The sequence below is a fragment of the Ranitomeya imitator genome, chromosome 2, assembly GCF_032444005.1.
Source record: "Ranitomeya imitator isolate aRanImi1 chromosome 2, aRanImi1.pri, whole genome shotgun sequence".
Lineage (NCBI taxonomy): Eukaryota > Metazoa > Chordata > Amphibia > Anura > Dendrobatidae > Ranitomeya > Ranitomeya imitator.
The window spans coordinates 56,085,514-56,095,592 of NC_091283.1; the positions used below are offsets into that span (position 1 = coordinate 56,085,514).

Sequence of the window (10,079 nt, forward strand, 5' to 3'; positions counted from 1 at the left end):
GAATCATGTTTTTCCCGACCATTTTTACCTCACAGTGAGCGGGGGGAAAAAAGCTCCTAAAAAACGATGACAGGACTGTGTTTTTTTTTTCTCACTATTTCACCTCATTTGGATTTTTTTTAACCGTTTTTTTTTAAAGTACATTATACAGTAAAATAAATCACCCGTGCGGCTAACGTGACAGAAAATTAGAAAAGTTATGGCTCTTGGAAAAAGGTGAGAAAGAAACGGAAGCGCAAAAATTAAAATTCTCCGGCGGCGGCAATGGTCTAATGTATATATCTCAATAATATTTAGATGTTAAATATATATATATATATATATATATATATATATATATATATATATATATACATATATATATATATATATATATATATATATATATATATATAAAATGAGGGTGCAATGAATTTTATTACATGTGTATATAAATAATAATAAATATATTTATATATAATTTGTATTATTTTATTTACGCTCCCTATTAATCTCCCTCAGGGAACGTGAGCCTGAAGTAATGTAATAATACAGTGTGTGGTAAAATTACTACAGGATGGGCTTTATATGAGGGGAAAGATGAGGGGAATCATTGAACATGAGGCAAGGCGGCTTTATACAGATGTTATAGGGGAGGTCATGTGACGAGGAGCGGGCTCGTTGAGGTGACGCGTGCGGAGACTCCCGCTGACGTCACTCTGGTTGGCTCTGTAGTCGGAAGGAGGCGATGACGTCAGTGCAGAGAGGGGCGGAGCTAAACGCGGAAGAGTGACTCCAAACACAGCAGTGTCCTCAGCTGGGGACCAGGAGCGGCATTCCCGGGGGCCCCTGCAGCCTGGTGAGCGGTATATCCAGGTATATACTGTGTGCTGTGACGTAATGTGCCGACATTTCTATGTTGGGTCCTGCTGGACACCTGTATGTGGAGTCCAGTGATCGACCATTGGGGGATTGATTAGTCTGGCCTGTGTATTGGACAATGGTGGGGGATACAGATGTCTGGCTGGGGGGAAGTAAGGGGGTGTATATATATAATTAACCCCTTACTGGTCTGGTGGGTGTGGGCTTTTTTTTTTTTTGCACTCTAATTTTTCCTCTTCTATGAGCCATAACTTTTTTTTTTTTTATTCTTTCTGTTTTTTTCCGCCTCCCCTCAGGGTTTGTTTTATTTTTGCGGGACGAGTTGATGTGAATGGCACCATTCTTTTCTGCATATAATCATGTAATTATTATTTTATTATCATATGCAGAAAAGAATGGTAATGAATGTAAAAGGTAAAAGAATGTAATAAGAAAAAAAAATGGGAAAAAAAAAATCAAAGTGTAAATTAAAAAAAAAAAGAAAAAAAAAAAGTTGGGTTTAGTTTTCTTGGGTTTTTCTTTGACGGCCTTCATCGTGCGGTGAAGATGACGGTATATTCTGCTTCTCCAGGTCGGTGCGATTACAGCGATGCCGGACTTGTAAAGTTTTATTTTTATTTCACTGTGGATAAAAAAAAAATGTATTTTTGCTTCGCCGCTTTCTGCGTTCTGTAGCTTTGTTTTTTTCCGTGGCGAGCTGATGTTTATATTGGTACAATTTTAGAGCACTTTAGTCACTTTTTATTGCATTTTTTTTAGGTATTTTCAAAGAAACAAACAAACAAAAAAAATTAGTGTGGCATTTCATCTACCCCCTGATGTTTACCTTTATGGGTTAAATTGAATATTTCTAGAAATTGGACTCTTGTGGATGTGGTGATACCAATGTATTATATTTTCCTGTATTTTTTATAAGGGGGTTAATTTAAATTTTTCTAATTTTTTTTAGCGTGTTTCTTTTTACGTTATTCTTTAGCTCCATAACAGGATTTAACCCCTTACCGACCACCGATACGCATTAAAAGGCAGCCTCTAAGAGTACTTATTCCCTCATTGTCAAAAACGACGATCGAAAATAAGGTTGTAGCGCCCCCCAGAAAATCTCAGGAGTCTTGGCTACCGGGCATATCTTAGACCCCTGAGAACATGATCAAAGCCGGATTTTCTGGTGCCCAATTACAAGATCACCTTGAGACCCTCCTGAGCCGTCCCCAGGCCCAGCATCATCTTCCTGGGGGAAAAAAAAATGACATGCGCAATGCGCCCACCGAGATCTGCCGGCTGGTACACAGCAACAATACGACGTTTTTCCAATTGGTTCCTTTTGATCACTGTAATGGGGTCTATCACACTGATCAAAATAAGGAAAAAAATAGTAAATCAACTCCCCCTTTGTCATCCCTTTAGTTAGATAAAAAAATATAAAATACATTTTTAAACTTTTTTTTTTTTTCCCATTCTTTGCAGTTAGGGGAGGGCTGTTTTATGGATGTGGTTAGGGGTGTGTTATGGTTGGAGTTAGGGTTAGGGGTGTGTTAAGGTTGGGGCTAGGGTTGGAGTTAGGGGTGTCTTATGGTTGGAGTTAGGGTTAGGGGTGTGTTATGGTTGGAGCGAAGGTTGGAGTTAGTGGTGCGTTATGGTTGGGGCTAGGGTTGGAGTTAGGGTTAGTGGTGCGTTATGGTTGGGGCTAGGGTTGGAGTTAGGGTTACGGGTGCGTTATGGTTGGGGCTAGGGTTGGAGTTAGGGTTAGGGGTGTGTTATGGTTGGGGCTAGGGTTGGAGTTAGGGTTAGGGGTGTGTTATGGTTGGGGCTAGGGTTGGAGTTAGGGGTGTGTTATGGTTGGGGCTAGGGTTGGAGTTAGGGGTGTGTTATGGTTGGGGCTAGGGTTGGAGTTAGGGGTGTGTTATGGTTGGGGCTAGGGTTGGAGTTAGGGGTGTGTTATGGTTGGGGCTAGGGTTGGAGTTAGGGGTGTGTTATGGTTGGGGCTAGGGTTGGAGTTAGGGGTGTGTCATGGTTGGGGCTAGGGTTGGAGTTAGGGGTGTGTTATGGTTGGGGCTAGGGTTAAAGTTAGGGGTGTGTTATGGTTGGGGCTAGGGTTGGAGTTAGGGGTGTGTTATGGTTGGGGCTAGGGTTGGAGTTAGGGGTGTATTATGGTAGGGGCTAGGGTTGGAGTTAGGGGTGTGTTATGGTTGGGGCTAGGGTTGGAGTTAGGGGTGTGTTATGGTTGGGGCTAGGGTTGGAGTTAGGGGTGTGTTATGGTTGGGGCTAGGGTTGGAGTTAGGGGTGTGTTATGGTTGGGGCTAGGGTTGGAGTTAGGGGTGTGTTATGGTTGGGGCTAGGGTTGGAGTTAGGGGTGTGTTATGGTTGGGGCTAGGGTTGGAGTTAGGGGTGTGTTATGGTTGGGGCTAGGGTTGGAGTTAGGGTTAGGGGTGTGTTATGGTTGGGGCTAGGGTTAGGGGTGTGTTATGGTTGGGGCTAGGGTTGGAGTTAGGGGTGTGTTATGGTTGGGGCTAGGGTTGGCGTTAGGGTTAGGGGTGTGTTATGGTTGGGGCTAGGGATAGGGATGTGTTATGGTTGGGGCTAGGGTTGGAGTTAGGGGTGTGTTATGGTTGGAGTTAAGGTTAGGGGTCTGTTATGGTTGGGGCCAGGGTTAGGGGTGTGTTATGGTTGGGGCTAGGGTTGGTTAGGGGTGTGTTATGGTTGGGGCTAGGGTTGGTTAGGGGTGTGTTATGGTTGGGGCTAGGGTTGGTTAGGGGTGTGTTATGGTTGGGGCTAGGGTTGGTTAGGGGTCTGACATGGTTGGAGTTAGGCGTGTGTTATGGTTGGAGTTAAGGTTAGGGGTGTGTTATGGTTGGAGTTAAGGTTAGGGGTGTGTTATGGTTGGGGCTAGGGTTAGGGGTGTGTTATGGTTGGGGCCAGGGTTAAGGGTGTGTTATGGTTGGGGCTAGGGTTGGTTAGGGGTTTGGCGTTAGAATTGTTTCTGTTTTCAAAAGTAAAAAAAAATGACGATATGATGGCTGGTGTTGAGCGCAAGTGCTTGCTACTTGAGTTTGCATCAGTTTTGTAATCAGGAGAAATTGCACAACAAATGTTGGGGTCCATTTTCTTCTGTTACTCTTGTGAAAATAAAAAAGTTTGGGACTAAAGTAAATTTTTTGAGAAATTTTTTTTTTAAATATTAATTTTTTCCTTCCACATTGCTTCAGTTCCTGTGAAGCACCTGAAGGGTTAATAAACTTCTTGAATGTGGTTTTGAACACCTCGAGGGGTGCAATTTTTAGAATGGTGTCGCTTTTGGATATTTTTTGTCATATAGACCCCCCTCCAAGTCACTTCAAATTTGATTGTGGTCCCTTAAAAAAAAAAAAAAAAAAAAGTTTTGTAAATTTTGTTGAAAAAATGAGAAATTGCTGGTCAACTTTTAACCTTTCTAAATTCCTAAAATTATGTTTTAAAAGCTGTGCTTATGTAAAGTAGACATGTGGGAAATGTTATTTATTAACTATTTTGTGCGATGTGACTCTCTGATGTAAGGACATAAGAATTAAGTTTGAAAATTGTGAAATTTTCAAAATTTTTGTCAAATTTCAATTTTTTTCACAATGTCATGAAGTACAATGTGTCACAATAAAACAATCTCAGAATCACTAGGATCCGTTGAAGCGTTTGAGTTAACCTCATAAATTGACACTGGTCAGTACTGTAAAATTTGGCTCGGTCATTAAAGGGAACCTGTCACCCCGTTTTTTCAGTATGAGATACAAATACCGTTAAATAGGGCCTGAGCTGTGCTTTACAATAGGGTATTTTTTTGTCCCCTGATTCCCCACCTATGCTGCCGAAATACCTTACAAAAGTTGCCGTTTTCGCCTGTCAATCAGGCTGGTCTGGTCAAAAGGGCGTGATCACAGCGCTGTTTCTCCCCCACATCTTGCTTATGTTCCCGTTGGTGGCGTAGTGCTTCTCGCATGCGCAAGTGCCGAATGCACTGCGCAGCTGTAGAAAAAGAGCGCGCTCTCCGCTATTCAGCGGTTTCTCAGTGGGCGTGGCCATCTTCCTGAGGCCGCGCATGCGCAGATGGAGTGTCCTGCTTCCCGGGGCTTCAGGAAAATGGCCGCGGGATGCCGCACGTGCGCAGATGGAGATCTCGACGGCCATTTTCCTGAAGCCGAGTTCGCATCTTGGCTTCAGGAAAATGGCCGCTGCGATCTCCATTTGCGCACGTGCGGCATCCCGCGGCCATTTTCCTGAAGCCCCGGGAAGCAGGACACTCCATCTGCGCACGCGCGGCCTCAGGAAGATGGCCGCGCCCACCGAGAAACCGCTGAAAAGCGGAGAGCGCGCTCTTTTTCTACAGCTGCGCAGTGCATTCGGGAATTGCGCATGTGAGAAGCACTACGCCACCAACGGGAACATAAGCAAGATGTGGGGGAGAAACAGCGCTGTGACCACGCCCTTTTGACCAGACCAGCCTGATTGACAAGCGAAAACGGCGACTTTTGTAAGGTATTTCGGCAGCATAGGTGGGGAATCAGGGGACAAAAAATACCCTATTGTAAAGCACAGCTCAGGCCCTATTTAACGGTATTTTTATCTCATACTGAAAAAACGGGGTGACAGGTTCCCTTTAAGGGGTTAAACCTACAATCGTCTGATCGCTCGTACTGTACACTGTATTGGGTATTGCAGTATATATTGATAATCTGGTCTCCTATGAAGCTCGGCTTGTGGTGTCAGCGGCCATCAGCTGCAATGTAGCCACTTGGAAATTTCTGAATAGACGCCCCTTCGAGGATCATGTCGCTTTAATGATGCTATCAAACATTGATAGTGGCATTTATATAGTTAAACAGCAGCGATCAGAGCTAGCGCCGGTCGCTGCTGTCAGAGGCAGGTTCAGGCTGTATAACACAGCTGGCACGTGCCCTGTGTAGCGCAGGCTCGGCTCCTGATCCCGCTCAGTACACCTACATCATGGTGTAATAGTCGTCATTGGACAGGATGGGGTAATAAGGTATGTTAAAAAAAAATACATTACATAGGAAGGAAATAAAAAAGCTTTTATAGGGGTTTTCTAGGTACAAAATATTGATGGCTTATAGTTGGGATGTGTTGTCAGTATTAGATTAGTGGGGGTCCGACTATCGGCACATGTTACATGAGGCAAGTATTCGGGCATATGACTGCTTGTGATCCTCTCTACTAGCAGATGGCGCTTTAAAAGACTTGTCGCAGCAAGGTAGTGTAATAATATAAAGGGGTATTCCGGTAGCATAGTAATGCTACCTATAGCATTAGTAAGAGCATAATAATCTCCTATCATTTCTATATTGGTGGCGGTCCACCCACTAGGACCCCCCCCCCCCCCCCTCGATCTCTAGAATGGGGCCCATACCTGACCAACGCTCCATTCATTCTCTATGGTAGGACCCCCACAGATCTAGGAGATATTACCTATCTTAAGGGCTAAAAAAAAAATAAAGTGAACATTTTTTTTAAAATAAAGGGCAATGGGAAATATTTAGCATCTCCGTGTCCATAAATGTCCAACCGTACTCCCCCTGTATTGGGCGCAGTGTGAAACTCGGGTCCCCTCTTTGTCATTGTGTCAATTCATAACAGTAGGTCTGATTGGTGCATGATGGACCCCACTGATTACATTGGGGTCTGGTGGAGTTCAGGGGAACTTTCTGTTACTTTTAGGGTATGTGCACACGTTGCAGATTTGACTGCAGATTTTTCCACGCAGAAAACGCAGGCCAAAATGGTTGCGGATTTAATGCATAATTGTTGCGGATTGTCTTGCGTTTTTTGATGTGCGGATTTGCCTTACTCAATGTACATCAATGGGTGCAGAAGCGCTGCGTTTCCCCACAAAGAATTGAAATGCTGAGGAAAATAAACCGCTGCGTTTCTGCGCGGTATTTTCCGCAGCATGTGCACAGCGGTTTTTGTTTTTCATAGGATTACATGGCACTGTACACCGCATGGAAAACTGCTGCAGATCCGCAGCCAAATCCGCAACGTGTGCACATAGCCTTAGAGTCCGGAATACTAATCCTTCCTTCAAAACAGCCAGAAAATGTGCTGGAATTTTCTAAAATAAAAAAAAAAATGTCCGTCTTGCGTAGCTGTGAACATCGCCTTATCCAGCAGGGAACTTGTGGGTGGTAATGAGCGTTTCTATTCATTCTCAGCAAACAGAGATCCTTGTGTACATAAAACGGAAAGTTGCAGTCACTTATGAAGTTATAACTATCTGTTATGCTTCTGCTGGGTTAGGTTCACACCTCCATATTTTTTTTTCCTATTTAAAGTGGCTGCTTGTTTTTATTTTTGGGGGCAGATTTACCCTTGGAACAGAATGTACAGAACACAGAAATTATGCAATGCAGACTGACCTGTATTTTTTTTTTTTGTGCAGTAGAAATCACTTGTAAGAGGATCCAACTGGGTAGATATCCTGTTTGCATCCATTTTTTTCCCCCCTAAAAAATAGCAGTACCTTTGAACAGAAATGCTGAGTTTTCCAGCCTCACACAGAGGTTTTAGCTGGTCCCGTTCACTGTAATAGTGCAGTGCCAGGACGAGCCTTTACTACATAGAGGCTGCACAGCTTGACGTCCCCCGACCTCCTCCAAACAGCTGGTTAAAGGGGGTGATGATATTTGCATCCTGTTGATTGAAAATCAATGGCCATATTAATGATTATCCATCAGTATTCTTAAAGGGATCCTGTCCCCTCAGAAAATGTTATTTACCGCTCCTTCCTGATAGTGCGGCTACAGGAAAAAAAATGAACAGCGCTTTGGTGACAGCTTATTTTATTTTTAAATAATTTTTCATATTTTATACCTAAATAAAATAAAACTAATATTACTTTTCAGTTGTTGATTTTTTTTTTTTTTTAATGACACCTTCCCTTTAATAATATACTGTATATATCATCGCTTGGTAGTTTTGATGATGGGAATCCGGGTCCTTAGACGAGCAGCGATCAATGATCACATTAAACAGATCTTAGACCAGATGAGTTTGGTGGACTTACTATGAACATTCAAGTTAGAAAAGCTGCATAATCCTTCTGTTAAATGATCATTTTTTGTTTTAAGTCCATCTACAGAGTGCGAGAGCTCATGAGTCCCAGTGTGTTCAGTCTCCATCCACTCAGCCTGACGGATAGCTGCATCTTGTACAAGGAGGAGCTGTCAATCATGCTAGGTGGGCGGAGATTGGGAGTAAAGACTCAAAAAGGATTAAAGAACCGTTCTGACATGGATTGTCAAAGTAAGTACACCAGCCTCTTCGGGTCTAAGATAACTGTTTGATAATGTATGGTGTGAGGCCCCATAGAAGATCTATCCGTCTGTACACTGTTATGAGGAGGTGACGTGTGCCGCCCTGTAACTCTCTTGTTTTCTTGCAGGGTCTGTGGGGGTATCGGCGCCCGCTTCGGGGTGGGACGGAGGCAGGATGGTGTGTGAGTTTTTTCTCCTCTCGTCGATCTGGTTTGTGGTGGTCATATTTTGGATGGAGACTATCAGTATGTGGCTGTTCCTTTGCCATCTGTTTCAAGACAGAGCCATGTACCAGTGGGGAGACAGGTATGTGTGGGGGTCCGCCGAGGAGGCTGCTTAATACTGCGCCGTGCCAGGCGAGCGCCATGTAACACTCGTCTTATGTTTCCCTTACAGGATTTATGTCACCCACCCTGACCAGATAATGTACATAATTATAAGGTGAGTGCGGAGCCCTGCACCATCACTGCCGTGTGTACACCCCGGGGATGAGGCAGACCTATACTGGGGCTTAGCAAATACTGAGTATACAAGTGCGGCAGAGCCGATTATGTCATGTAACTGTTTGAGGGCTGCATCAATACAGCTTATGTGCAGAACAGAGGGGACATTGAAGGGGGTTGTCTAGGATTAGAAGCAGCACCGCTCCTACCCATAGGATGTGTCTGCTATTGCAACTTAATATCATTCAAGTAAAAGGAGCTGAGCTGCAATACCACACACAACCTCTGGATATTGGTGGCGCTGTTTCTAAAAAAAATAAAGCAAACATGTTTTTCCTAACAATGATAAACTCAACTCTGCTACATCAGTTTATTACCCCAGAAAATGTCACTTAGAGCAGTTGTCCCATTACTCCGGGAAATTGCAGTCTATAAAGAGTTAAACCTTTAGTATGACCTGACCCCCGGGGCGAGTAAGTGATAAGCGCAGGGTTATAGATTTTATCAAACCTCTGGTAGCAAAGGCCAAATTTTTTATTGGACCATTATGGCGACGCGTCCCTCCTTTCGGATTTTCCAGGAGTCGGAGATTGGCGATTATTACGTAGGATTACAGCGCCCTCGGTTGTCCATAATGGAATATTGCACCATGTATTGATTGGGTTGTGCTTTCTCTTCCAGAGTTGATTCAATGAGGTAACAAAACCGCGATGTTCCTAGGATTTACAGAGGAGATTGGTGAATATCGGACATTTACTTACATCAAGAAGGGAAAGATGCAATTTTAATGATCAGTATTTTTCAGATTTGCTTTTATAATGACTGTGCTGGGATCCAGGAGTCGTCGGCACTGGAGTGGCGCAGGCATGGTGGCTCTTTCTGTGCTTGGCAATGGACAGTCTGGGATTTGATGGTCACCTCGGCGCCTTCTTATACACAGCGGCCTGAACCTTTCTGAAGAAGGAGCTGAGCTCCTGGAAACCCCTCTTGGAACAGGGTCTCAGATTTTGTTTTTTTGTTACAAGAAATGTGCTTTTAGCGATCTCAATCAGTTTTTGGATTTTCTTCACACTTTTTTTTTTTTTTAAATAAATCTAATTTTCAATTAAATGTCAGTAATTTCTTCTTTATGGTTGCGTGTCATTAGCCAATTTCATTACAGTTTTGCTTCAAGTTAAATTGTTTGTTTCATGTATGTTCTTTGTTCAGGAGCACACCACTGCTCTGCCTCCCGACCTCCTCCTTCTGCTCCTGAAGATCGACCATTTGGATCATGGTTGCGTCGCTGGCCTGAACTATGCGCTCTCTGAAGGAGCAAGCATAGAAAAGCTTTCCTCTGCAGCATCGGAGGACCAAAAGGAACTTTACTCATTTAACAAAATGGGACAGCGCCTTCTAATAAAGTCTTCATTATTATTATTTATTTATTTTAGATCCATTTTGTTTACCTAAGGGATCGTGTACACTGCCATATCTC

At 43.5% G+C, this 10,079-nt stretch overlaps 1 long non-coding RNA gene across 2 annotated transcripts; it reads left to right on the forward strand.

Moving 5' to 3' along the window:
- Window positions 1-723: 723 nt before the first annotated feature.
- On the forward strand, window positions 724-9,712 carry LOC138661846 (uncharacterized). Of its 2 annotated transcripts, none has more exons than XR_011317969.1 (4): window positions 724-855; window positions 8,288-8,465; window positions 8,556-8,600; window positions 9,284-9,712. It is a non-coding gene; the product is annotated as an uncharacterized lncRNA (long non-coding RNA). The 2 variants fall into 2 exon arrangements; XR_011317970.1 differs by having other exon boundaries at window positions 744-838.
- The last annotated feature ends 367 nt before the right edge of the window (window positions 9,713-10,079 follow it).